Source organism: Taeniopygia guttata, chromosome 3 (assembly GCF_048771995.1).
Source record: "Taeniopygia guttata chromosome 3, bTaeGut7.mat, whole genome shotgun sequence".
In the NCBI taxonomy this organism is placed as follows: domain Eukaryota; kingdom Metazoa; phylum Chordata; class Aves; order Passeriformes; family Estrildidae; genus Taeniopygia; species Taeniopygia guttata.
In genome coordinates this window covers 85,055,199-85,080,473 of record NC_133027.1, presented here as the reverse complement: position 1 = coordinate 85,080,473, position 25,275 = coordinate 85,055,199, and the positions used below count along the sequence as shown (strand labels likewise).

Below are 25,275 nucleotides of genomic sequence, written 5' to 3'. Positions count from 1 at the left end.
GCTCAAAGCTGATGGAGGCCAGGGATGTGAGTCACTGGCCTCCCCTGGCCTTCTTCCACATGCTCCATTTGGTGCTGCTTTGTGTGTGTGAGAGCATGCTCCCCTCTCCCAGCTGTGTGTGCCTGCCTGCCAGCACGCCGCTGATCCAATCTGCAGCTGTGCTGGTTTTCCCCTCTCTTCTAGCCCTGAGAGTCTTGTTCATGGATTAGGGAGAAAGAAGGAGGAGGAAGAAGGGGGGGAGGGGGTGGAAGAGAAAATGAAAAATAAATTAATGAACCAACACAGGGAGATGCCTAGTAGAAGTGGGTGTTCAGCCCATGGGTGCGGCATAGTGGGTGTGGCATCATCCCCACTATGCCTTCACCACCAGCAAGCAGGAGATGTTGCCTCCGTACACCTTCCTGGAAGATGAACTGGGGTCCCTGTTGGAAGTCCCTGTGCTTTGCTGGGGGACTGCTAGCTCCTATGGATGCCATGTTGATTTCCAGGAAAAACCAAGCCACTGTCTCATGGCTTTGCACCCAGTTACGCTGGGGCTGCTTTCAAGCTCTGTGTGTGGCGAGGGGTCACCCATCCTGCAGGCAGATGGACTGGACCTTCCTCAGTAAGGTACCACCAGCTCTTGCCCATGAACAATCGATAAAGCACAGTGGTGAATACAGAGCTGGACAGCCCCTGCAGCAGGTGCTGGCTGGCAGCTGCAGAGGTAGGACATACAGCCTCACCACCTGACAGCCTTCTTCATTGCAGAAGGTGCCCAGGAAGTCTCCAGCTGTGACAATTTGCAGAGGAACCATGAGACATCCCAATGGGGGGAGTCCCACATGTCAGGAGGTGTTTGGAGGTAAGTTCTGCTCTTTGCAAAAGGTTGGGGAGGGTCTCGGGGTGTACTGCCTAGGATCCTGATTCCTGTGGTGTCCTACGGACACCGTAATTGCCAGGTCTTGTGGGTCAGGAGGTGCCAAATGATCTGTATTCCAGTGCACCCCACAAAAATCTGCGATGGGTCTTGGCACTGATCACATGGGGTCTTCTGAGGACGAGAAGGACTGTGGGACAAGTGATGGATCAGCCAAAATGGTATGGGTTGTGTTACACACTGTCTTGCTTCCCTATGTTTTATGGTTGATGAATTTGAAAAAGACTCCACAGCCATCAAAATAATGTCGTCCCCTCCAGACCTTTTTTTATAGCAGACAGTTTCTTAAATGGGCCATTTGGATTTCCCATTACTTGGCCCTGTTAATCCTGTATTTTCCCAGGAAATGGCAATGGCCTAAAGGTTGATTGTGCTTTACCTGGCATGAATGCGGATCTGTGGATTACATGGGTTCCCCCCCTGTGCAAATGAGATTAGGCAAGGCCCCTGTGACATGGGTCAAACTAGGACAGAGTAGTGGCTTCCCAGAGAGGGGATAGGAGGGTTGTAAGTTCCTCAGCTGCTGTGATCCTGCAGATATGACGGGGAAGTCACTCAGGGGCTGTGGGCTGGTGTTTAGGCAGCCTGGAGCGGAACCAGGCTGACTTTACAGTTCACAGCTGAGGTGCTCACTGCAGGCAGCAGAAGGTATTTTCCCAGCCTTTCTGGTGGTCCCTTTTCACAGCTGGAGAAATGCTTTGGACACGAGTCTCCTGATGTCAAGCCCATGTGCTCTGTGGGGTGTGGCAGACAGGGGCTTACACACGAGAGCAGTGAGGCCACAGCAAACACCTCTTTGCTTTTCACTGAGGTGCCTAGGGCAGAGGTGGGGGTGCTTCTTGTGCCCTGGTCCCCAGGCTTAGCCCCTGCCCTCAACCCAACCTTGCTCATTTTGCACACCATGGACTTACCGCGGCTGGCAAAGCCCAGGTGTGATTTCATAGACCTCTGACCAGGGACTTTGCCTCCTGATCCAAGTGCACGAGGTAATGTGGTGCCACCCCTCAGCCCAAGGCTCTTCCTGCCCCAGTGAGGCTGGCACAAGGAGTGTGCCCTACCCTGGTGTTGGGGGTGGGTAAGGAGGGGTGGCTTCTGCATCATGTCTAAACTGTGCTGTGGGATAGGGTGAGGAGCATGGACCTTGTGGCACCAGCCCAGGAACAAGTCTGTGGCTGAAGAAGGGGTAGATGTGGTGTTGGTGGTGATGGTGGAAATGAGGAAGGAGTGGCTGGAGAGAAGGGACCCCCCATCCTCCGAGGTGCTCAGCACCTCACAGAATAAGCCCTCGAAATTCCAGGGGGAATTCAGTTGTCCTCGGGTGCTGCATCCTCCGCCATCATCTTGCAAGCAGCAATCTGTGTGTGTCTCAGGGACCTCGGGCAGGAGCATCCTTCCCCCTCTCCTGCCCCAGCAGAAATGGCTGCGAGCTGGGATGAAGGATGGGGGCAGCAGCTCCCAGAGGCGGCTGCGCTGGGCAGGAGGCCCAGGGAGGGGACAGGGCACAGCCAGAGGCAGCTGCCGTGGCAGGCTGGCAGCACCCTGGTGGGTGCAGAGGCCAGAGCGGCAGTCACGAGAAGGGAGCGGGGGAGACATTGTAGCCTTCGTCCAACCCACCACACTGTTCAGCGGGACGCAGCGGAGTTGGGAAAATTGTCCTCATCTCCCCTGGCCTCTGTTTAGAGCCGTGGCAAAATGCACACGGGGGGGGGGGGGGGGGGTCGGGGTCAGAGCTGGCGCCCCAGCTCCAGCAGCAGGACGGGATGCTGGATAAGGAGCCGGTGTCCCGCAGCCCCTGGCGCTGGGGCTGAGCGGGCGCGGGACCCCCGGGCAGCTTCCCGAGGGGAGCAGCGCTGGAGCGGCGCGGCCGCGCCCCGCGGAGGGCAGCGGGGCCCGGAGCCCGGCCCGGTGCCCCTGCGGAGGTGCCCCGCAGCACAGCCACCGCCGGCACGGCCCCGCCATCCCCGTCCCGCACGGGCGTGGGAGGCACCTTCCTCCCGCCGCAGCTCCCCCGGCAGCCCCTCCTCCCCACCTGGGAAACAGCCTCCCTTCTCTTCCCGGCCGCTGTGCGGACACCCGGCTCTGCACGTAGCAAATGGAGGCGATTTCCTCCTTAGCGGCACCACATGGAAAGTATTGAGCCGCCTGTGGTTTAGTTTTTTTTTTTTTTTTCCTCCCTTTCCCCCCTTCTCTCGTTCTCTCCTCTTTTCTTTCTCTCTCTCTCTTTTTTTTTTTTTTTTTTTTTTTTTTCCCTTCCCTTGCCTGACATGCTGTCCATGTGATGTTGGTTGTGGTATTAGATCTCCCACTCTCTGATTGCTCATATACATCTGCTCCTGGTCACCCTGCACAATGCTGAATGTCAGGAAGTGACTGAATCCTGCAGTGAGCACAGTTGCGGGCTGACCTGGCAGAGACAGCGAAAAAGGGAGCTGGGGTAGTGGTAGGGGTATTGAGAAGCAGGTGGGGAAGAAGAAGGTTTTTGGGAGCCATGGCATAGCTCCGATCTCTTGTGCCGCTTCTCTCCCAGTGGGTGGACCTGTGGGAGTCCCCTGGTGTCTTGCACTCTAGTCTGGGTAGGGTCTTTGGGGTTGGTTTGTTCACAGAGGGAACACAGGAGTACTTACTCTTTTGCTTTTTCAATGGGTTATTATTTCCTAGCAACCAAGGAGGTGAAACCACCAGAGAGACCCTGGAGAAGAGCCCTTTGCTCTTCCTGCTCAGGACTTGGCTCTGGCCACAAATACGCTGTGTTTTGATTGTGTGAGATGCCCATCAGCCAGTGGGACTGGGATGGCCAAAGAAGCCTTGTACTGATTGGGAGTGAGTCTCTTTAAATAACCAAACCTTGTCACAGTCTGTCCTGGCAGTGAAAACAAAGCACTGGGGAGCTAGAAAGGAGAGGTGTTGTAGGCCTGGAACTGAGGGTAGGGACCAGCATCAGTGCTTGTATGTACTGCATTATGAGGATTTCTGCTGTCGTCATTGTTGCCACAGACTATGGTCCCATGCTTCTATGACTGGCTGCAGCACCAGGGAAGGGAGAACTGAGGAAACCACAGCACCAGCCATGTTGCCTGCCAGTCAAGGCAGGGGAAGGCAGCACAGGACAGAAAGTGTGCAGGACAGCATTGGTGGCAGAGCCCAAGGGATTACCTCTCTCTAGGAAAGGGCAGCAGCTGGGCAAGTATAGAGCATACAGAGACACCTCAGAGCTAGCAATGGCAATAGTTAGTCACCACAAGGACATGGTCCAGGCTCCATGCTGGGTGTAAATGACTCATATTGAAGTCTGTGGGACCAGAGCTTTGTTGCTTTTGGCACTCAAGCCAGCTGGATTTAATGCTAGATTGGGTTCCTCCTTCAGGACTGATAGAGGGTCCTTTGCAGCATGCTATGCCATTTGCAAGGACAGCACATATGCTCTCTGGGACAAGCATCCGATGAGCCCAAGAGCCATCCTTCCCATCAGTACCCTGCTGTGTGTTTGGAGGAGATGCCAAAGGAGTGAAGAAATTTGCAGTAAATTCCTACAGGGAATTTTTGCAGTGCGCAGCTCACCAGCTTGCTGCAGTCCCTGTGCTTGTCTCTGGGCCTCGTAGTGCACACCATCAGGGCTGCCTGCTGTGGCTGTGCTGAGTACAGACAGATGTCACTGGAGGGCAAGGGATGTGTGGTGGGCATGGTGTTTTAGAACATGTTTTTAAGCTGAGTACTTGGGCTGCTGCTGTATTTTATTAGCCCGTGTGTCAAGGAGCTCCCGCATTTCTATTCATCTGAGCTGGGCATTTGGAGCAAATCCCTTCCCCTGGGAGATGTTGCTGGTTACTCTTGGCAGAAGCCCCAGGTACATGAGGGCCAGAGCAGTGTTTCAGGAGAGGAGGTGGTGGCCCTTTTCTCCACTTACCTGGCTGGTGTTTGTCCTCTGCACCATTCCCTTCCTTTAAGTAAGAGACCACCTGAGTTATGTTTGAATCCCTTTCCTGCTGCTGCTCCAAGAGCTCATTGCATACAGTAATTGCTGTGCCTGTGCAGACCTTGCACCATGACATCCCTTGGAGCATACCTTCTGTCCTCCCACAGCCTTCCATCCCTGAGCTGGTTACAAACTTTCTCTCTTCCTGGGATTATTTTACATCCAAGCCTGGTCTTTTGTCTCCCCAGATTTTCACACTGTCCAAGTTCTCCTTAAGATCCGAGCCCTCTTCTGCAAGCTGCAGTCCCAGTGTGGCCAGTGCTTGCAGAAGTTTGTTGGGCATGCAGAGCATGAGGACTTTCAGAAAGCTGTGGGGCTCTCTAGACTTTGGGGACATATTACATGCTCCTTGTTTTGGTGGGTGATAGGAGGGTGAACACAGGGTGCTAGCTGCTGAAGAAGCTCACAAGACACTTGTCTACATCTTCCTTACTTTGTAAAGACTGTTTGCATCTTCTTCCTTTGTAAAAGAATTACTAAGCCAAAGGGATTTTGCTCTTGAAGCATATGGGTAATCTTTGGGTAGTGGTACAGAGTTTTCTTTGTTGCCAGCTCCTCAGTAACATCCCTGGCCAGATCAGCCTTAGACTGGCTGATGCAAACAATGCCAATAGACTCAGCTCTTGGTGGCCAATGGTGGAGGAGGAGACTGTGGGGTGACAGGAGATGCAGTCCATCAGGAGCCAAGGGAGGGCCCAGGAGACAGAGCTGCCTGGAGGAGGAACCCTGCAGTGCGATAGCACTGGGTTCTCTCAGCCCTCACCAACTCTATTTTTGGAGAAGAATAGTCCTGTTCGTTCGGGCAGCCAGTTTTGCTGTGAGCTCAGGGATGTACTGAAGTGGGACTAAAGGCTTTGGAAGGAGAAACCTTCCCTCAGTGTGGCCCTGGCAGTCCAAGCAGAGCAAAAAACACGTCCCTGTTTCCATGCATCCCTGTGCCTCAGGATGCAACTGCAGGCCTTTTCCAATTCCTGACGCGTAGTGCCACATCTTGGTCTTTGGGCTCTCCCCTTGCTTTACTCTTCATCTGAAAAGGGCTGATCTGGCTCCTCTCTTCCCTACATCAGCTGCCAAGACCCCACTGTCACCCAGGCCCTCCACAAACAGCATCCTTCTTCTGGAAGCTCTGCAGCACTGCCCCAGCACCGCAGCATCCCCCAGCTCTGCTTGACCCCATTAGCCAGTGACTTGCATCCCAGATGGTCACCTGCAAGGAGCTGGCACCAGTTAGGAGCAAGGCCCACAGGAGCAGGTGAAGGGCTGCTGCCACCCTCCTGCCTGGCTTGCCTCACAGCTCTGCCCTGCCTGCCAGGCTCAAGAGGGAGCAGCCAGGCTGTGGGGATGGGAGCATGCTGCATGGGATTCCTAGGGAAGCCTTAGACACAGCTCTGCTCCTGTACATACAGCCTGGCACTGAGACAGGAACTGAGCCTCCCTGAGAGGCAGGGATAAATGAGAGGTGGTGTTAAATGAGCCTGGGTAATTAATTCACACTCTTGGTACATGTTTGGGCTCCCAAATGTGTGTGTTGGCATGATCCTGGGCACGGCTTGGCCTGGCATCCAGCAGACATCCCCCTTTATCTTGGTTACTACATGAAACCTGTTAATTGTATCTATCTCAAGCCCTGAACTCAGGATGGTGATTTCACATCGAACAGCAGCACTCATAAAGTGGATCTGAGCAGGGCACTGAGCTCAACTCTGAGGCTGTGAGGAGGAAAAAGAGACCTCCCAGACTGTAATTTCATCCCAGGCTCTTTGCAAACATCCTCCTCGCTCAGCTGGGGCAGGCAGGGTCTGCAGAATGCTGTCAAACTCAGTGTGTAGCGGGCTACGCAGGGAAGGCTTCCTGTTCTGATGATCTCTGCTAAAGGATGTATTTTTCCCTGCCTGCAGCAGCTGGGAAAAAGTGGCCACCTGAAGTCTGGAAATCTACAGTGGTTTGAAATTGGGAGCAGGTAATCTCTGTAAAATCCTTATCTGGAAATAAGGCAGTGAGGCTCATCCCAAAATATGTATACTGCTAAAGCTCTGTGTGTAGATGGACACGAGGGTGCTACATAGGATGTTGCTCTTGTGGGAGCTGGCCACCCTGCTCCAGGAGTGTCCAAAGGCTTCCTGCCTGTCCTGCACATGCACTGCAAACCAGCTCCTTAATTTCCATTCCACAGCCCAATCTCTTATTCCTCTGAAACAATTACTTGAAAGTTTCTTTGCAACCCTCCAGGCATCCCACCCTCTTGCTGGCTTCCATTTCCATAGCTCTTTCCAGCTTGTCTCCCCAGGACTTTGCCACTAGCCTCCCTTCAGGGGAGCTTCTTTGCTGAGGCCCAGAGTGGGGATATATGGAAAGACCAGAGGGGTTTTTTCATACATTGTAGACCAGACCTATACCTTCAAACAAACCTTCAAAAGGTCTGTTCTTAGGGCAACATCCTAGAAACCCTCTTGAGGCTGCTTTTGGATGAGGGGCTTCAAAGCAACAAGCCAGGTCAGCAAGTACCTCTTGCTTCTATTCATGGTGACATTGGGAATAATAAAAGGCTTTCTTTGCCTTAGGTATCCTGGGGGCCATACCTTGTGTACCACTGGAGCCATGCCTTGTGTCTGGAGTGCAGGAGCTGATTTTTGACCAAGTACTCCTTCTGCAAGCAGAGCCCCTGGGGTGCTGCAGGTCCTGCTGAGACACAAAACTATAAAAGATGGCTCCTTCCAAGGATGTACTTCTCCCAGAGGAGGCAGCCAAGCAAGAACCCTTGCACCAGCCCTGAGGGATTTTGGGACACCAGGAGATTCAGTGAGGCAGGTTCACAGCTGGGATAAGCAAGTGGCTGATCTCAGTCTACACTCCCCAGCACCACAGTGGAAAAAGAGATCTGGAGAAGATGTGTGGGAAGCTTCTCCCGGACACAAGCAGGTGAGAAGTGAAGGAGCGTGCAGGCGTTTCTTGGGAAAGCAGGCCAGCAGGCAGAACTGATCGCCTGGCAGGGCTGGCAGAGTGGAGGCAGGACCTACTCCTTCCAAGACCTTGAGAAACTGGGGAGGGACCATGAAATTGTTGGAAGTGGAGGTGCTGTGTGATGGGTGGGAAGGGAGATTGGTGTCCAGCAAAGCTATAGCCACTCACTATCATGAGATGTCCTACAGGACATCTATCTCTGTCCTAGAAACTCATAAAACACCTCTCAGCTTGGATCACTGCAGCAGCACAGCAATTTCTGTACAGCTTTGTCTCTTCCCTACCTGAAGGTGGGCCAGTCCCTTCCCCCAGCTGCCCTTCCCACACTCACCGAGGCAAACCCAACCGTTAATTCCAGTCACAAATTCTGGAAATGATTAGTGGGCTGTCATCACTCAGGCCCAGCGGATATTGGGCACGGGGCATTTCCGTCCCCTATAATTGATTGTGTGCAGGGCTGCCTGGCTCTGCGGCGGGCAGGGGAGAAGTGAGTGAGAGCTGGGTGTAGTGTTTCCCTCTGCCTGCCTCGCTCATGGCCTGGCTGGGAAAACTGCTGGACCAAGAACAGGGCAAAGAATAAATTCATTCATGGCTAAAGGTAAGGGGGCAAGGCAGAAAGGTTCCCCAAAGACTTGGGCCTATCCTGTCTAGGAAAAGAAATGAAAAACAGCGTGGCTGGGACAGGGGGGCAACGCTGGGGCAGCCCCTCCACTGATGCGCAGAACTGGACTTTGTGAAATTGCTGTTGCATCCCTCAAGGGGCCTGGGAACTCAGTGGCCCACTCATCCAGGGTGCCCAGAGGCAGCTGCCAGCTCCAGCTTGATGGAGAGGATGCTGATCAGCATCGAACCGCAGCCACTCGGCAGCCTTTGTTCCCTGCTCTGCCTGCCCCTTTCCCAGGGCGCTCTCTGGCTCCTGGGAGCTGCCTGTTTGCCAGCTGCCTAGCGAGAGCTGCTATCTGCCCTGTGTGAATGTCTTGCATCCATCCAGCAGACTCCCAGCCTTCACTGAAATGTCCCATTGTGCAGCTGGCTGGGCTACGTGAGCCTGGCTATGTGGAGCTTTGAAGTCAGCTCTTCCTTTTGAGTCAACAGAGCTGTGTGGTGTAATTGTAAAATTTCCCTTCATTGGCTAACCTCCTGATGTTAACAAAAGCTCCCTGCTATGTAAACAGGCCAGATGCTGCAGGATGCTGTCTGCAGGCTCATGTACACTCCTTGTGCCACAGGTGCTGGACTTGCACCTGCAGGCTCCCTTAACCAGGCAGAGAAGTTGGAGCCACGTGCCCCACAGATGGGGCAGAGTCACTGGTTCCCTCATCCTTTTGTCAGTGACCTCAGATGTGTCTCCCTTCCTTTTAGATTACATGGCCCTGCAGAAATACTGGCTGAAATGGTTTTAAATGTGGTAGTAATTACTTTAAGAAGAAGAGGTGAGGTTCCAGATGACTTGGGAATAAAAGCAGTAAAGGAAATGGAGTCACAGGACTTCAGAACTTTCAGGCTGCCTTCAGCAACAGCAAGGGCCCTGGAACAGGTACTCCATTTGTAAGGCTGACCAAGAGAGCAAGGTGAGAAGTAAGAGTCAACATGTGTTTGGCAACAGCCTAATTTCCTTCCACAAGAGGGTTGGAGGAGATGAGCAAGATGTGTCCTGGCTCTAATGTTGAGAGCTACTTGCACGATGCACCTGGTTGTTGTTTTCAAAGATGTATATTACATTCCACAGAATTACAGAATGTTAAGGGGTTGAAATGGCTTAAAGATCATCTAGTCCCAACACCCTCTGCTATGGGCAGGGACACCTCCCACTAGACCAGGTTGCTCAAGGCCTTGCCCAACCTGGCTTTGAGCACTGTCAGGAGTGGGGAATCCACAGCCTCCCTGGGCAACCTGTTCCACTGTCTCACCACGCTCACAGTAAAGAATTTCTTCCTAATATCTAACCTAAATTTCCTCTCTTTCAGTTTGTAGCCATTACTTATTGTCCTATCTCTACAGTTCCTTATGAAGAATCCTTGTTCAGCTTTCCTGTAGGCCCCCTTCAGATACTGGAAGGCTCCTATAAGGTCTCTGTGCAGCCTTCTCTTCACCAAGCTGAACAGCCCCAAGTTCCTCCACCTGTCTTTGTTGGGAAGGTGCTCTGGTGCTCTTACCAACTTTATGGCCCACATCTGGACTTGCTTCAACAGGTGCAAGTCCTTCCTTGTGCTGGAGACTCCAGAGCTGGATGCAGCACTGCAGGTGGGTTCTCAACAGACAAGAACAGCAGGGCAGAATCCTCTCCCTTGCCCTGCTGACCACGCTGCTTTGGATGGAGCCCAGGATCCCAGTGGCCTTCTGAGCTGTGAGCACACAGTGCTGGCTCATGTTGAGTCTTTTGCTGACATTGATTTGCAGGCACTTTGGAGCTCAGGATGGGAGTTCAGGCAGGGTGTGACACTGGTGAAAAGGATATAAACAGGATGCAATTCTGCAATAAGAGCAAATGCAAGCCACACACTGCAGGGTAATTTGCTGTATGCATATACAAAGGGGCAACAAGGCCTTCAGAAAAGGACATGGATATCATTTGAGGTAATGGGTGTCATTACTGTGAGTGACTTGATGACACACAGATGTGAAGAAAAACAAAGGTTGCTGCTAGGCTATATAAACAAAAGTACCACAAGCACCAGGCATGCTGCAATCATTTCACTTTTTGAAGTATTAGGAAAGCCTCATACTTTCTGCATATATTCAGTTTAGGCAATATAGTTCAAGAAAAGCTTACACCTATCAGAGTCCATGAAAGATGATCAGCAGCCTAGTAACCATGACCTATGAGCGAAGTTTCAAAGAACTTAATTTGTTTAGTCTGCTTTTGAGAGGAGGAAAGGGAAAACACGACAACCTTCAGATTCGTAAAAAATGTCTAAAAAAGAAACCAAACAAGTTGTTCTCTATCTTCAGGATAGACATCCAGAAAAACTTTTTAGTTCCTTAAGAGCTCCTGTTTTCTTAAGACAGAGTTCTTTGTTGAGACCACACAATCACAGAATCACAGAATGGGTCAGGTTGGAAGGGACCACAGTGGATCACCTGGCCCAACATCTTTGCTTAAGCAGGGTCATCCTGCAGGGTTGTGTCCAGACAGTTCTTCAATATCTTCAGTGTGTGAAGTCTTCCTACTCCACAACTTCTCTCTTGTGGCAATCTGTTTCAGTGCTGGGTCACCCACACAGTAAAGAAGATCTTTCTCATATTCAGGTGGAATTTCCTGTGCATCAGTTTTTCCCTATTGCATCTTGTCCTATTGCATAACACCACCAAGAAGAGCCTGGAAATACCCTCTTGGCACTGCCCTTCAGATACTTACAGACACTGATGAGGTCCTCTCTTAGTTGTCTTTTCTTGAGACTGAGCAGGCCCAGCTTCCCACACCTTTCCTGGTAAGAAAGATGCTCCAATCCCTTAATCATCTTTTTTACCCTCCACTCCAGGAGCTCCATGTCTCTTGTGTCCTGAGAAGTCCAGAACTGGACACAGCACTCCAAGTGCACCTCACCAGGGCTGAATAGAGGGGCAGGATCACCTCCCTTGACCTGCTGGCAATGCCCTTCCTAATGCACCCCAGGATTCCATTGGTCTTTTTGGCCACAAGGACACACTGGTGGCTCATGGACAGCTGGTTGTTCACTAGAACCACCAGCTCCTTCTCCACAGAGCTGCTCCTCAGCACATTGGCCCCCAGCCTGTTCTGGTGCCTAGGGTTATTCTTCCCCAGGTGCAGCACCCTGCATTTGCCCTTGTTGAATTTCAGACAGTTCATCTGTCCATCTCTCCAGCCTGTCAAGGTCCTTCTAAAGGGCTGCACAGCTCTCTGGGGTACTGCTCCTCCCAGCTTTGTCTCATCAGGGAACTTGCTGAGGAGTCATCTGCTCCTTCATCCAAATCACTGACGAACTTGTGAAACAATACTGGGCCCAGTAGTGAACCCGGGGACACCACTAGTGACAGGCCTCCAACCAGATGCTCCAAGGCCAATGGCGCAATCTCCTTCTTGAGAAATTTCCAAAACCAAGATGCTACAAGTACTTGTCAGGCCTGTTTGGATAGTGGTATCTGTCCTTGGCAAGAGATACAGCTAGATGGTGTCTCAGGTGCTCTGTTTTAGATCCTGCACCATTACCATGTGGTAAGACACACCTGGTCTTTGCAGGGTGACAAGGTCATAACAGTGATTCTCCCCACATTGCAATGTTTTCTAGATACCACACTATATTCCATGTTTCAAAAAGTGAATAGCCTTGCAGGATACATGGCACAACACCAGGAAGCCTAAATGAAGCTTGACCTGCTGTTCAGACAGACCTCCCCTTGAGCTGACAGAAGACAGCAGGCTGCTATCACTTCTTCATGGGAAATGGAGTGGTTTAGTTGCACTGTGGAGGTTCCTAAATTTGCAATCAACCAGAAAGGCTTATTACATCATTCCTGTGTACAAGAATCGGGTGGGAAGGCTTCTTGAGTAGGTCCCTCATTTGGTGCTGGGTAGATAACAAGTGAAGATCTAGAGAGGGGGTGGAGGAAGCATACCCTTTCTGGTGACTGAAGTTAAACCACTAATGGAAGGTAAGCTGCAAATGTGGAGTAAACAACAGTCTTTGAATGAGTTTTCATGACAGCAGGAGAAGAGGGGCTCAGTCTCCACTAGACCTCACAGCAGCCCTTTGGAGGGGAGCACAATTAAGTTGCTGTATCTTCCAGGGATTCAGTGTGAAGATGAACCCACAGGAGTCCTTCGGAGCCATGCCAGACTTCTGCAAAAGGCTGTCCAGAGCAGACCTGAGCTATCTTCCTTTTCACACAGACTGATTGCCATTGTCTGAATGGGGAATCCTCTTCTGTCTGAGCTGATTCAGCCTGGTGCTGAAGTGCAAAAACCACTCCTTCAAACTCAAATGCTCTGTAAAAGCTGGCTCAAGCAGTGGGTGCCTCTGCTAGAGGGTGAGCATGTTCACTGAGGCTGGTGGACTCTGCATGGAAAAACTAGACCCTAAAACTGGCTGACACAGAATAGCCAACCCACCACACACTTTAGTGTAGTGGAGGCACATTTGCAATGATTGAGCTGACTGTTGTCTGGATTACAGCTCTGAGATGAGAGAGGTCACTGTAGTATAAACATCTGCCAAGAGCAGATGAGGTCTGCAGCAGAGACATTCCCCATAGGTTTATATTATTTTTAAGGACCTGAGGCCAATGATCTGTTTTCTGCTTCTCAGTGATTTCACAGAAAAGCAACGTCAGTGATCTCAGGACCCAATATTAAATAATTCCTCCAAACTCCTTGGCTGAATCATATTTGTGTGATGTGCAGGATGAAATCAAGGGGAATAGCTTCCTCCAAGATGTTATATTGCAGCTCAAGAGTATTTGATAAGGCCATCCTGCAGAGATTACAAAATCCCCTGTGCTTGGAAGGGAGGAGAAGGGTGTCACAGTGCATAGTACAAATTAGATCTTGGAAAGTACCTTCTCTGGATGTCCTGCTTAACCAAGATGAAACTTCCCCAGCAGTTAGTTCAGTTCTGCTGGATGAAGAGATACACATCCATTCAACCCTCCGAAGCTATGACTGGCCCTCCAGACATTCCTGGCTTTCATTGGCAACCAAGTAGATTGTGTCTACACTGTTGATTTCTACCAGCCAGCACAGCTTTGCTGCTTGAGGGCATGAAGCAGGGAAACGGCCACACTAGCGAAACATCTCATAACATCTCATTTTTGTATCTGGCAAATTTGTTCCAAGGGGCTGAGCTTGGAGGAGTACCACAATTTCTTCCCCTCCCTGTCTGACTGTGGTGCTAAGGAGACTGAGTCATCCATTTTTCATATGGAACTCCCGTTGTTCCAAGAAAAAGGCCATGTTTCCGGCATTCCTTGGCATGTGGGTTTCCATTCAGCTGTGGATGTCCAGGCAACATGCCATCCCCATAACAAAATGGCTGCTGCTTAGTTCTTCTACTATTAGTTCATCCCTTAGGATTTTGCTAAATTTCTCCAAGTCTTTTGGACAGTCTGAGCAGAGAGCACTCAGTGTGTGGAGGTTTTGCACTGTGTTCAACTCAGAAAGGCTGCCTGTCCTTTTCCCTTGATTCCTGCAAGTTCTGCACAGGGCAGGACAGAATCAGATGTTTTGCTGCTCCATATTTTCAGACAGCAGAGGTCTGTCTGAAAGAGCTGACAAGTCATGGGCTCTGTTTCCAGGAGTAAAAGGTGAGGGAACACAATATCCCCTCTTGCCTCCTGCTCTGGAGAATATTAGATGAATTAATACTCCAAGGCAGGCCAGACAATTTAGGGCCTTCTGATTTGGAGAAGTCAACTGAAGCAGACTGACTGGTCATCAAGTGGTCCCCTTGCTCTGGAGAGCACATAACACATCACTTTTTGGTGGGATTTGCTGATATTCTCCTTGGTGTAGACAAAACTCCCCTGTTTCGAAGAAAGTGGTAAACAAGCCCTGGACCTCATCCCTTAGCTCCAGGGCATACAGTTGCACAGCTCCTCTGATCAGTGTGGGAGGAAGGCCTCCACCCTCCTTATGGCTGCCCAGTAATGATCCCCAGCTGTAAGCCTCTCCCTTCCATGCTGGAAACCCAGGCTGGCCTCAAGGGTGAGGCACCGGCTGTTTAACCCTTTCCCTGGACAAATGGACGGATGGATGGATGCTCCCCAGCTGCTGCTGATGCACTGGGAACCTCTCTCTGCTGGGCTGGCTGGCTGGTTGCCAGAAAGGTGCTGAAAGGCTGGGGGTGCAGAGGTGTATGGGTTCATGTGCCAGGGTGAATAATGATGGTTTTGCTTGATCCCTGCTTGAGTATGCCCCAGGGAGCAGCGTCTTCCCTGGACTGATGGCTCTGCAGGCACAAGAGCATGACTGGGAGGTGTGCTGCTTGGCAGGAGGATGGGTTCTCCCCAACATCTTCTTCACAGGGCTGTTCCCAGTGGCTCCTGGCAGTGCCATGGGGCTGGGGGTGTCCATCCGGCAGACATGCAGGTCTGTGGGTACTGCAGGGGGCTCTCTTCCACAGCCTGGTATCCCGGCACCACCTGGGACTTTGGCTCCAGTTCTTAGGCAGCTTTTGTCCCTCGGAGAAGGTCGGCAGCAAGGAGCCATCTCTGGCTGGCTCTTCTGTGCAGACGCAGGCGAGTGGCCAGTTGCTGGTGTGATGCCTACGTAGCACCGGACCACGGAGATGGGGCACAGGGTTGCTGAGGTGACCGGGCGAAGCGCGGGAGCGGAGCGGCGCTGGATGCTGAGCGGCTTTCTCTGCTCATACAGCTAATAGACTAATTAGTGAGGAGCTCGAAACTTGGCTGTGTTTGTTGTCAAATGCAGGCCCCTTTCCAAGTGGTGTTAACAGCCTTCCCTTTTCACTCCTGCGCACATTGTACAGCCAGGGCTTTTCTGCTGCTCTACAGAGGATTCTTCTTTTAGTAATGCATATAGGCTGAATAGCTGTTGCAGCTATAGGTGACACCAGGGTCAGGAGCGAGGGGTGGCAGGAAGGGGGCAGGGTCCTGGGGGGCTGGGAGAGCAGTGGGAGGCTGGGAGAGGGGATGGAGGGGGCACTGACCCAGCCGTGTGTATCGTAGCATGCAGCTGGGCTGGGGGCAGCGTGGGGCTGTGGGGACACTGCAGGCTGCCAGAGTGGATCGTGGTACTTAGCCAGCTGAGCTTCCCGGGGACCTGTGATGGAAGGGAGGGATGTCTGTAGGTGAGAGAGGAGTGCACGGGGAAGGGTGTGCTTCTAAGCTAAAGGGATTGCTCCTTGTATGGCTCCTTGTGCCATTGGTCCACTTCTAATTAAGATGCATTTAAATTGTTTAAACGATTCCTTTGATAAACACTCCCCTTTCACACAAGAGACAAAAAGTTCACAGAGGCGAAAGGCTGCCGGCACTGGCAGGACGCTGGCAGCATGCGGGCGAGGGGCGGGCGAGCTTCCCCGCCGCCCTGCTGCCAAAGCTGAGCCGGGACCAGGGGAAACCGGGAGGGTTTCCGCCAGCTTCCCACAAGCCCAGGAGCGAGGCTGTGCCTGCGATCACGTCTGCCCGCGGGCAGCGGCCTTTCTAGGCGCCTCGGCTAATGGTTATTAGGCACTGCCGGCCGGAGCAGGGACGCTCTCCATCCTTCCATCCGGACACCTGGCATTTCAGCTCACTCCAGTGTCCCAAATGATGTGCGTCTGACTCCAAATTCAGCTCCTCCTGAGGAATGTTGTCCCTTGGTTCTCCCTGGTGTGCCTGAGACCAAAGTGCCTGGGAGCTCCTGGGGCTGCCCTGTCCCCCCAGGCCAGTGATTTGTGCAGGGAAGACAAGGTGATGAGGGCTTTGCAGGAGTTTGCCTGCAACCCCAGCTGGAGGCAGGGTAGAGGGTGCCTGTACTCCTGACTATCCCTCAGTGTTTCCCAGTGCCTGAAACAGGGTATAATTCACACCTTCACTGCACACTCAAATACTGCACCAGCCAAAGCGAGGTGAGCACCTGCCAGCAGCCTATAAATATTATCTGGGTGTCACAGCAAATATTAGGCACAGGGCCTGGAGCATGCCCAGCCTCCCCCTGAGCTCCATGAAGACTGCTTGCCCATGGCAGGCCTAGCTTTCCCACAGACATTTGCCCTGACACGGCACCACTGCTGCTGTTTTCTTTGGATTGAGGCCAACTGCTTATGGAAAAGCAGCTGAAGCAGCACGGACAGCAGGTAGCACAGAGCTGTACTGGGGGGAGTGCCCTGCCAATGCAATGGCTCACTTCCCTGGTGTGGCACGGTGTGAGTTGCCCAAAACCTCTGATGTAGGATGGTGGTTTGGCAGTCATGACTTTGTGACAAAAGCCACAACTGAAAGAGTTTGACATATCCATACTCATTCATGTGATGCTTGGAGCCAGAAAAGTCTTCTAAACATGTCTCCTCCTGCTGCCAGAGATCCAGGAGAAATGAACTCCCTTTAATAGCAGCTAGGGTACCTAATATCAAACCAGGTATTTGAGCCCTCTTACACCCTTGCCACTTACTAACAGGCTTTTGCCTCTGTAAAAGCTCTTTGAAGATCATGCATTGAGTACTCCATGCCAACTCAAATTTAGCCAGCACATGGCTTCCTGGGAGCTGGTGACAGTGTGTGGAGTGTGACTTGCCACCACATCATGCTGGCTGTGCTCATCTTCCCCACCTGAGCCACTAACTCAGCTCCAGTGTGGCCAGAGACACTTCTGAGATGGCTGTGCAGACTGCCGGGGTGCTGAGCACTGGCACTGACAAACTCAGGATCTCTATTTGGGCCTTCAGGGCCAAAGTTTTCCATGAGCATCAGCTTCTAGCCTGGAAAATAAGTTTGGCAACAGGGTCAGGTTTCCAGCTGAGAAGAATGAATGATCTCACCACCAACTAGACTATTTCCAGAATGACATTTCCCTAACGGAGTGCTCCAGGGCTAAGCTGCTCTGAAGCAGCACTGGTGGCACATGGTGGGGCTAGGCTGTTTCCCCGTGTGCCAGCTCAGCTTCATCATTTCCTTTGCTTATCCCCCATGTGTTAGGGATTTCACTGCATACACCTGGCTGTGTTTGCATTTCCAGCTTCTTTCTACATTTGCCTCGCTGGGTCTGAATGTCTCCACCAGTTTTCTGAATGCTGGTAATTCCCACTCATTCATCTCCCTCCTAAGATCTGTTTTAAATTCTCTCATCTGTTAATTTGTTGCTCATTTGGGATCCAGGCCTAGAGGTTGGGCAACCGTGGAGGGAGTCTCTGGTCCAGATAATTCTCAGTTAAAACAACGCCTGTAATTCTCTTTAACAACCTCTTCCCTTCTGGTCCTTTAAATTTTTCCCTTAACTTGTCTTCTTCTTTCTGCCCCTTCCCTTATCTGACCACACCACTTCCTACACTTTTCATACCTGCTTTCAGGGGAAACTCATCCCAGTTTCCCACCTTCTACTTCTTGACCCCTCTTTTTCCACTTCCACAGTGACCTGCTTGCTTCCCTGGTGGCAGAGAGGTTGCCACGTCACCCCAGCACTGTGCCCAGTAGTCTGGAATGAAGTCCAACACGCTTATGTTGGACCTTGCCGTGCCTTGGCCAACAGAAGAAGAACAGAACTTAACAGCCCCCATTTGTGGCGCTCTCCAGAGCTGGTTTGGACCCAGGAGCTTGGACCTTGTTTGCATGTCTGTCCATCTTAGCTGCTCTGCTTGGGCTACCTGGATCAAAGGCTTGCTCTTCCTCACTGAGCACTGTAAAGGCAGTTTGCAGGATGCAGTGAATGAAGAATGTGACTAGATCTGCCTCATTTATCTCCATGGAAGGGAATGTGGAGGCAGCCCATCGCCAGTCTAGCTTTTTCACGTTTTACAGACACATCTGCTTCAAGGAACCTGGGTTATTATTTGGCACACCTACTTTGCCGTGACTAGAAGTACAAATTATAAATCTGCTGTATACATGATGTGTTAGGTGGCAGTCAGACATGCTTCAGGGCAGGGGTGAAGGGTAGGGGCAGAACCAGAGCCTCGGGGCTGGGTTAGAAAGCCACGGTGAGGACACAAAAGTTGAAAAGTGCTGCCTTCACACAGCAGTTTTTTATGTGTCAGGCCTGCTTATAGACTTAATGCTCTTAAATGCTTTTGCTCTCTGATAGCCAGAGGCTGCATAGTAGCCTTCTACAGTGAGTAACTGAGAAATGAATAAAATATTTACAAGTATGATTGATGTGAGCTCAGAAGCCTGTGTTCCTGCCTACCCATGACATTTGCCTCTCCCTGCCCACAGTCTTTTGTGTTTTCCCTGGCAAAGAGCCAGGGCTCTGTGACAATACCCACTGGGCTGGTCTGCAAGTGACACCCAGCAAGGGAGGTAACTTGCTGCCCAGGAGCATCTCAGTACCCTGAAAAGGCACCAGCTACCCCCAAGTCCATATGCTACTGCTTCCCCTTGGGTTTGTCTGCTGCACGAATAATATCTTTCCGAGAGGATCTCAGCTGATTAAGCCTGTCTCCTCTGAGGAGCAGTTGTTTGGGTTGGATATCCCAAAAGTGTGCAGATGGAGATGCAAATGGCAGAGAAACACAGCTGACAGGCCTTGGCAGCAGAGTCGTACAGGAGCTGCTGCGGGCTCTATCCCTGCATAGCTACACTGTTGTCACCTCCCTGGAGAGCAGAAGCGCTAAGTGCTCTCCAGGTCACAGGGACACCTTGGTTGTGGCCTTGGTATATTCCTAGTCGTGCCAAGGGTGGGCTTGACTAATCAAGTCACTATGTGCCTATTGTCCGGTGTGTGATATTCCAGGGACTTTCTGATCCCAGCAGTGTCACCCACGTGTGTGGAACCGTTACTGACAGCTGCTGACTCAGGGGTGTGGCACACCAACAGTCTCCAAAATATCTGGAAACCTCATCCATTTTCAGAAGATGAGGAAAAGAAGGAGACTAAGACTTAGCTCCCATTTGGCCTGTAACATAATGCACAGAGGTGCATGCAAAGAAACCATGTCTTCTGAAATGCTCCTCTGTGTCAGTCCCTTCCCTTCCCTTCCCTTCCCTTCCCTTCCCTTCCCTTCCCTTCCCTTCCCTTCCCTTCCCTTCCCTTCCCTTCCCTTCCCTTCCCTTCCCTTCCCTTCCCTTCCCTTCCCTTCCCTTCCCTTCCCTTCCCTTCCCTTCCCTTCCCTTCCCTTCCCTTCCCTTCCCTTCCCTTCCCTTCCCTTCCCTTCCCTTCCCTTCCCTTCCCTTCCCTTCCCTTCCCTTCCCTTCCCTTCCCTTCCCTTCCCTTCCCTTCCCTTCCCTTCCCTTCCCTTCCCTTCCCTTCCCTTCCCTTCCCTTCCCCTTCCCCTTCCCCTTCCCCTTCCCCTTCCCCTTCCCCTTTCCCTTTCCCTTCCCATCCCATATAGGGGAAATTGTGTGTGAGTGTAGAATATGAATTTGGGTGATTTGAGGAGGCATTTTTGAGTGGGGACTACAAGTGAGACTTCCTTTCAGGACACTCCCAAAGAGGGATGCAGGGGGTGGCCAGGATGCAGGGGGTTGAGCGGAGGGAAAGAGCTTTGGTGCTCTGTGGGAGCTGTTCCAGGCTGGAAAACGCTGTGAAACTGCTGACACAAGCAGAAGGGAGCAGCAGCAGCAGCAGCAGCGTGATCCCCGGCACGGCATCGCACATGGGCCAGCGGGAGGAGGTGTGCGGCCTTGGGACAGCGGAGGTCAACATTTCTCCCTCTTAAGTCAAAACTGGCAAGCCGGCCGGTGAGATGGAACCACACACCTGCCCGCTTGGGAACTGCCTGGGTGGCAGCGGGCAGGGATGTGCACGGTGGCACGCGCTGTCCTTGGGGCTGGCCGGGGACAGGGGCTGTCACCCAGCGGCTGTGCTGCCGGTGATGGGGCTGTGCTGCCGGTGATGGGGCTGTGCTGCCGGTGATGGGGCTGTGCAGGGAGCCCCCGCGGCCCGGCTGGGGCAGGGAGGCTCCAGCCCGGCCCGGCCATGGGCACGGCCCCGCTCGCAGGGCGCGCGTTGCTGACCGCACGTACATGCCCGCAGCACAGAAGGCCCTGGCAGAGCCCGTGTGTCCCAGGCTCCTTGTCTGCCTGCCAGCCAGTGCCCCGTCGGCTTCCTCCCTCCCTCGCTCTGGCTTTCTTTTTGCTTCTTTTTCTCCCACTCGTCCTGTTGCATAAGGAGAGGCGGAGGGCACAGAAAGAGGCGATGCCAGCAGTGAATAGGAGGCAATAGGGGATGAGAGAAGGGTCGGGCATCACTGCTCGCTCTGTTTGGAGAGAGATGGGTGCTCATCCCACCACCACAATCGCTTCCAGAGAAGTCACTTCCTTCCCTCCTTCTGCTCTTTGTTCCCCACCACAAAGGAGGAGCGGTCTCTGTGCCAGGCAGGGAGCATGTCCCCCATGGGGGGGGGGCAGCGTGCTCCAAGCAGCTGCTCTGCCTACGCTTGTGTCTTTGTCCCAGCCCCCGCTGCCCAAAGCAGAAGCGTTCTGCTGCCAGGTGGGGCTGGGACCCCTGGGCCTCTGCCAACATGGACTAAGTCATTGCTTCCCCTCGTTCCCTGTGTCACATCAAGGTCTTGCTGTGGCACATAGAGCTGGGTGGCTTGGCCCGGATTTTGGGACAGGTGGCTGACCCATCAGGACATTGTACAAAACACAATGGTGGCTGGCGATGAGAAGCTCTGTGACAGAAACATGGTCAGATGAGGGGCCTGTATGCTGGGTCTGTATGTTGTCAACTCAAATGATGGATAGAGGATTAAAAGGGCCATGCCAGAACCCTTCTGGACATTAATAGTGTACAGGAGATGCTTGCATTCCTGTTTCTTAGTGTCCCCTGTGATATCCAGGATGATGTCCCTCTTCCCACTGTTCTTTCAGATCTCTGTCTCTCCTCCACCTTGCACCATGTTCTTTTCCCCCAGCTTTTCCAGCATGAGTTCTTTGCACTGATATCAGGGAAATCTATCCCTGTATTGTTATGACCTCAGAAAGACTCTTGGCCATACTGTGCAAAACCCTCTGATGCATTTTTCTCCACTTCTCTTTTGTAGGTGACCCAGGGCAGAAGACAACCAAGTGGGCTCTGACTCAAGGTTTGAGGGGAATCTTTCAGTTTTGCTTTCATTAACCTATGAATCCTGCTTACAGCAACTGTGGCTGCCAGGCATCCCCAAACGGTAATAATTAGCATTGACTCCATGATTCACAGAAGGCTGCATATATTATTATATGATACATGACATGACATGACATGACATGACATGACATGACATGACATGACATGACATGACATGATATGATATGATATTATATGATATGATATTATATGATATGATATTATATTATATTATATTATATTATATTATATTATATTATATTATATTATATTATATTATATTATATTATATTATATTATATTATATTATATTATATTATATTATATTATATTATATTATATTATATTATATTATATTATATTATATTATATTATATTATATTATATTATATTATATTATATTATATTATATTATATTATATTATATTATATTATATTATATTATATTATATTATATTATATTATATTATATTATATTATATTATATTATATTATATTATATTATATTACATAATAATCCCATTGCTTTTATGGGCAGTTACTATACACTTGAACCTAATTTGTCCTTTAATTAAAACATGATCATCATTGGCTAATTAAGAAATCACCCTTTGCTAAACAAATCTCTATAACACATTCCACACATTCACAACAACAGGTGCAGCAGGTTAAGATAAGAATTACTTATCATTCTTTTCTCTGATCTTCTCACAGCCTTTCCCAGAAAGGCCTGGGAAAGTTATGTGTTGCTCTGTGTGCCAGAGAGCTGCTGCCACAAGCAATGGCACAAGATACCATTATTTTTTGCTTTCATTTTTGCCTTCCATTTATTTTTTTTACAGAAACTCTGTCCTCTTGAGTTCTTTGGCTGGAAACAGTGAACTTCTCCCTCATCCAGGCAGGCTCAGGTTCTCATGGTCCCTGCCCTAGACTTCCCAATCACCCTACTGCTCACAGAATCTCCCCCTGTTACTGGGAGAAAAGGTCAAGGGTATGATTTTTTTTCTTTGCACCCTTTCATGGTGAATGTGTCTTTCTGACTGTACCCCATGGCATCACCTTCACTCACCATGGGAATGTCTGCTGACATCCAACATGCCCACAGATGTCAGGGGGCAACTTGCCTCAGTGAGACCTTATGCCAGCAATACATGTTGTGCCAACAGCCTCAGTGCACCAGCGCGACTCCCTCCATGAGCTTGTGCTCCCTGTGCAGCTTGCCCTGGCCACATTACAGTGCTGGCCCCCACAGCCAGCCACATGCTGCTGTCACCTCCCCTGGTGTGTGTCTGAAGGAGCTGCTTAGTGACCTTGCCCATTTTATTCCTGACTTGCTTAGAAATCAGAGTGCCTGTTTTGCCAGACACACTGCCTTGTGCTGCCACAGCAGTCTTACACACACTCCAGCACTTGTGGGTGCTGTTGGATATAGTTCTGTGTCTGCAGAGTGGAGGTGCATCTCCCTTTTCTTACCCATGTTTCTCCCTTGGCATTTGTCCCTTGATTCTTTGCCTGAGGATGTTTCCCCTGAGCTCTTTGCTGTTGATCTGGCAGCAATTCCAGTCCCCTCTGACTATCTTGCCCATGGAGATGGTGACCAGTGAGGCCACAAGGGCTGACTGGCTGGTGGATGTCACAGATCACAATGGGCTCCAGCTCATTTTCTCCTATGCCTGAGCCAGTCTCTCATTTCAGAGAAGTCTGTCCATTATCTCTCAGGGCTGGAGAGTACAATTAGGTGTGCTTATATAGCTTGAACCTTTCTAACCAGCCCAAATAATTGTTTTTCACCTTTTCATCCAGTCACTTCCTGTAAGAAAAGACACATAATTTTTCTTTGAGTACAGATCTCACAAATGAGTACAAACCTTGCACATACCAGCACTGCTTTTCTTCTGGTCTCATTCCTGGAGGAGAATCTCTTGGCCTGCACATACCTTTGGCTCTCCAAAATCATATTTGAATGAAGAAAATCTTCCTTCAGCAGAAGGTTTGGGCTTTGCTAACAAAAGGAAATCCCTAAATTTATTGATGTTCTTGGGAAACTTCTCCAAGTCCTTTTCTCTGGTGCTGCAGGGGCAGTGTGGACAGTGCTGATTTCTTTATGAGAGCCCAGCGTGTCTCAAGGCATGCCTGAGGCTGCGGGTTGGTAATGAGGCCAGTCATTTGTTTGGGCTCCTGTGGATAATTCTGTTAGGGCTAAGCACTCTGCCAGTGAGCTTCTTTTAAGGACTGATTTTCTTTTACACAGTCAACACTCAGACAGCCTATTATTAACCTTAGAGCCTGATGGCTTGCTTTGCATTCCCATTCCAGTCTGTGCTTTCACTGAGTCCAACACTCAGCTACTGCGCTTCTACGCATCCCTGTTGCCTCCCCGCACTTGCTTTGAGCCCTGCCTCACCAGACCACCTTTGCCAATATTGCACCTCAGTGAAACTTGTCATGTCCTTCACCCATTCATAGAGGAGAGGCCCTGTGAGGACAGTGCTGAGTTTTCAGTCATCCTGTCCCAATTAATTGTCCCAGCAATCCCAGGGAGTACGGAAACATGGCCTTGCTCCTCTAGATGGGCAAAGAGATGTGGCAGCAACAAGTGGAAAACCAAGAGCAGAGAAAAAAAAACTTGAATACAAAGCTTAAGGGTGCCAGGCTTAGGTCAGGACAAATTCCCCAATCCTGAAGGAGAACAGTAGGCACAAGTGTGTGTTTTGCCCATACCCAAGCAGCGGTGTCACCACTAAAGATGAGGGGCTTTGTTAACAAAGACTCATAATGAGGCTGTTCCTCAGCTCAGACCTCCTGCTTAAAAAGTCCCTCGATGTGTGAGGAAGCAAACAGCAGTGACCATAGCAGGGCAAACCTCAGAGACCACGGGAGGTCTGAGGGTGCCAGGCAAAGAAGGGCAAGCCTTTGCCCGCATATCTCTGTGCAGAGGTGAAGCAGGCATCCAAAAATAGCCCACTCTGCTGCCAAGAGCAGTGAGCCTTTGATAAACAGTTTAAAAATAACCTCAGTGGGAAAGACATTGCAGCTCCCTCCATCAGAATTGAATTTGTGTCCTGTTTTGCACTTCCATGCCCCTGCCAGCTTGCTGTGGAATATGCTGCTCATGTGATGGCTGCTGCCAGCAGATACTGGCCCTGTCTGGGCTGTGGGCAACCATGAGGGACTGGGAAGATGCTTGGCTCCATTTTGCTGCTTCAACAAGGGTTTGTCCTGGCTGGAAGCAGGAGCAGGGAGGCAGTCGGATGAAGACGTGCCTGGTCAGAGCTAAAAGGTGCTTTTTGTGTTGTGGTTTCCCATCCTTCTGTTAACATGAGGTGATGGCTTGTGTGAGTGTCAGGCAGAGAGGGGAAAGTGCAGGGTGGGCTGCCACAGGGAACTGTAGTCAGATGAGCCAAGGGCCATTCCTGGAGAGCCCTTCCTAGGGAAGGGGTGTTTTGGGGACCTTCTACTTTGTGTGCCCTCACCTAGCACTGGAACGGGGAGTAGGGACAGAGAGGAGCCCTCCCTACTACATGTCCACATCTCCAAGATAACAGCGCAGGCCGTAGTCAGGAGATCACACTGGGATGCAGCCCCATTCCCACCTGGCTGCCCTGGGACAGCAGCACCTCTCTCTAGGGAAATTGGGATTTTGTAGGCTGAATCCCCTGGTGTCCGGGTTCTGCAATGGGGTACCTCAAAGCCCTGGTCACCTGCCCAGGACACCCTGGCACACAGCAGAGCAGCAGGGCTCACTGCACTTGTGTGTGC

At 51.1% G+C, this 25,275-nt stretch overlaps 1 long non-coding RNA gene across 1 annotated transcript in view; it reads left to right on the top strand.

Annotated features, from left to right (window-relative positions):
* The first annotated feature begins 354 nt into the window (after nucleotides 1–354).
* Nucleotides 355–25,275, top strand: part of LOC115494427 (uncharacterized) — a 29,464-nt gene continuing 4,543 nt past the window's right edge. The window contains exons 1-2 of the long non-coding RNA XR_003959442.4: nucleotides 355–844; nucleotides 21,452–21,577. This is a non-coding gene — a long non-coding RNA (uncharacterized lncRNA). The remainder of the gene's footprint in view (nucleotides 845–21,451; nucleotides 21,578–25,275) is intronic.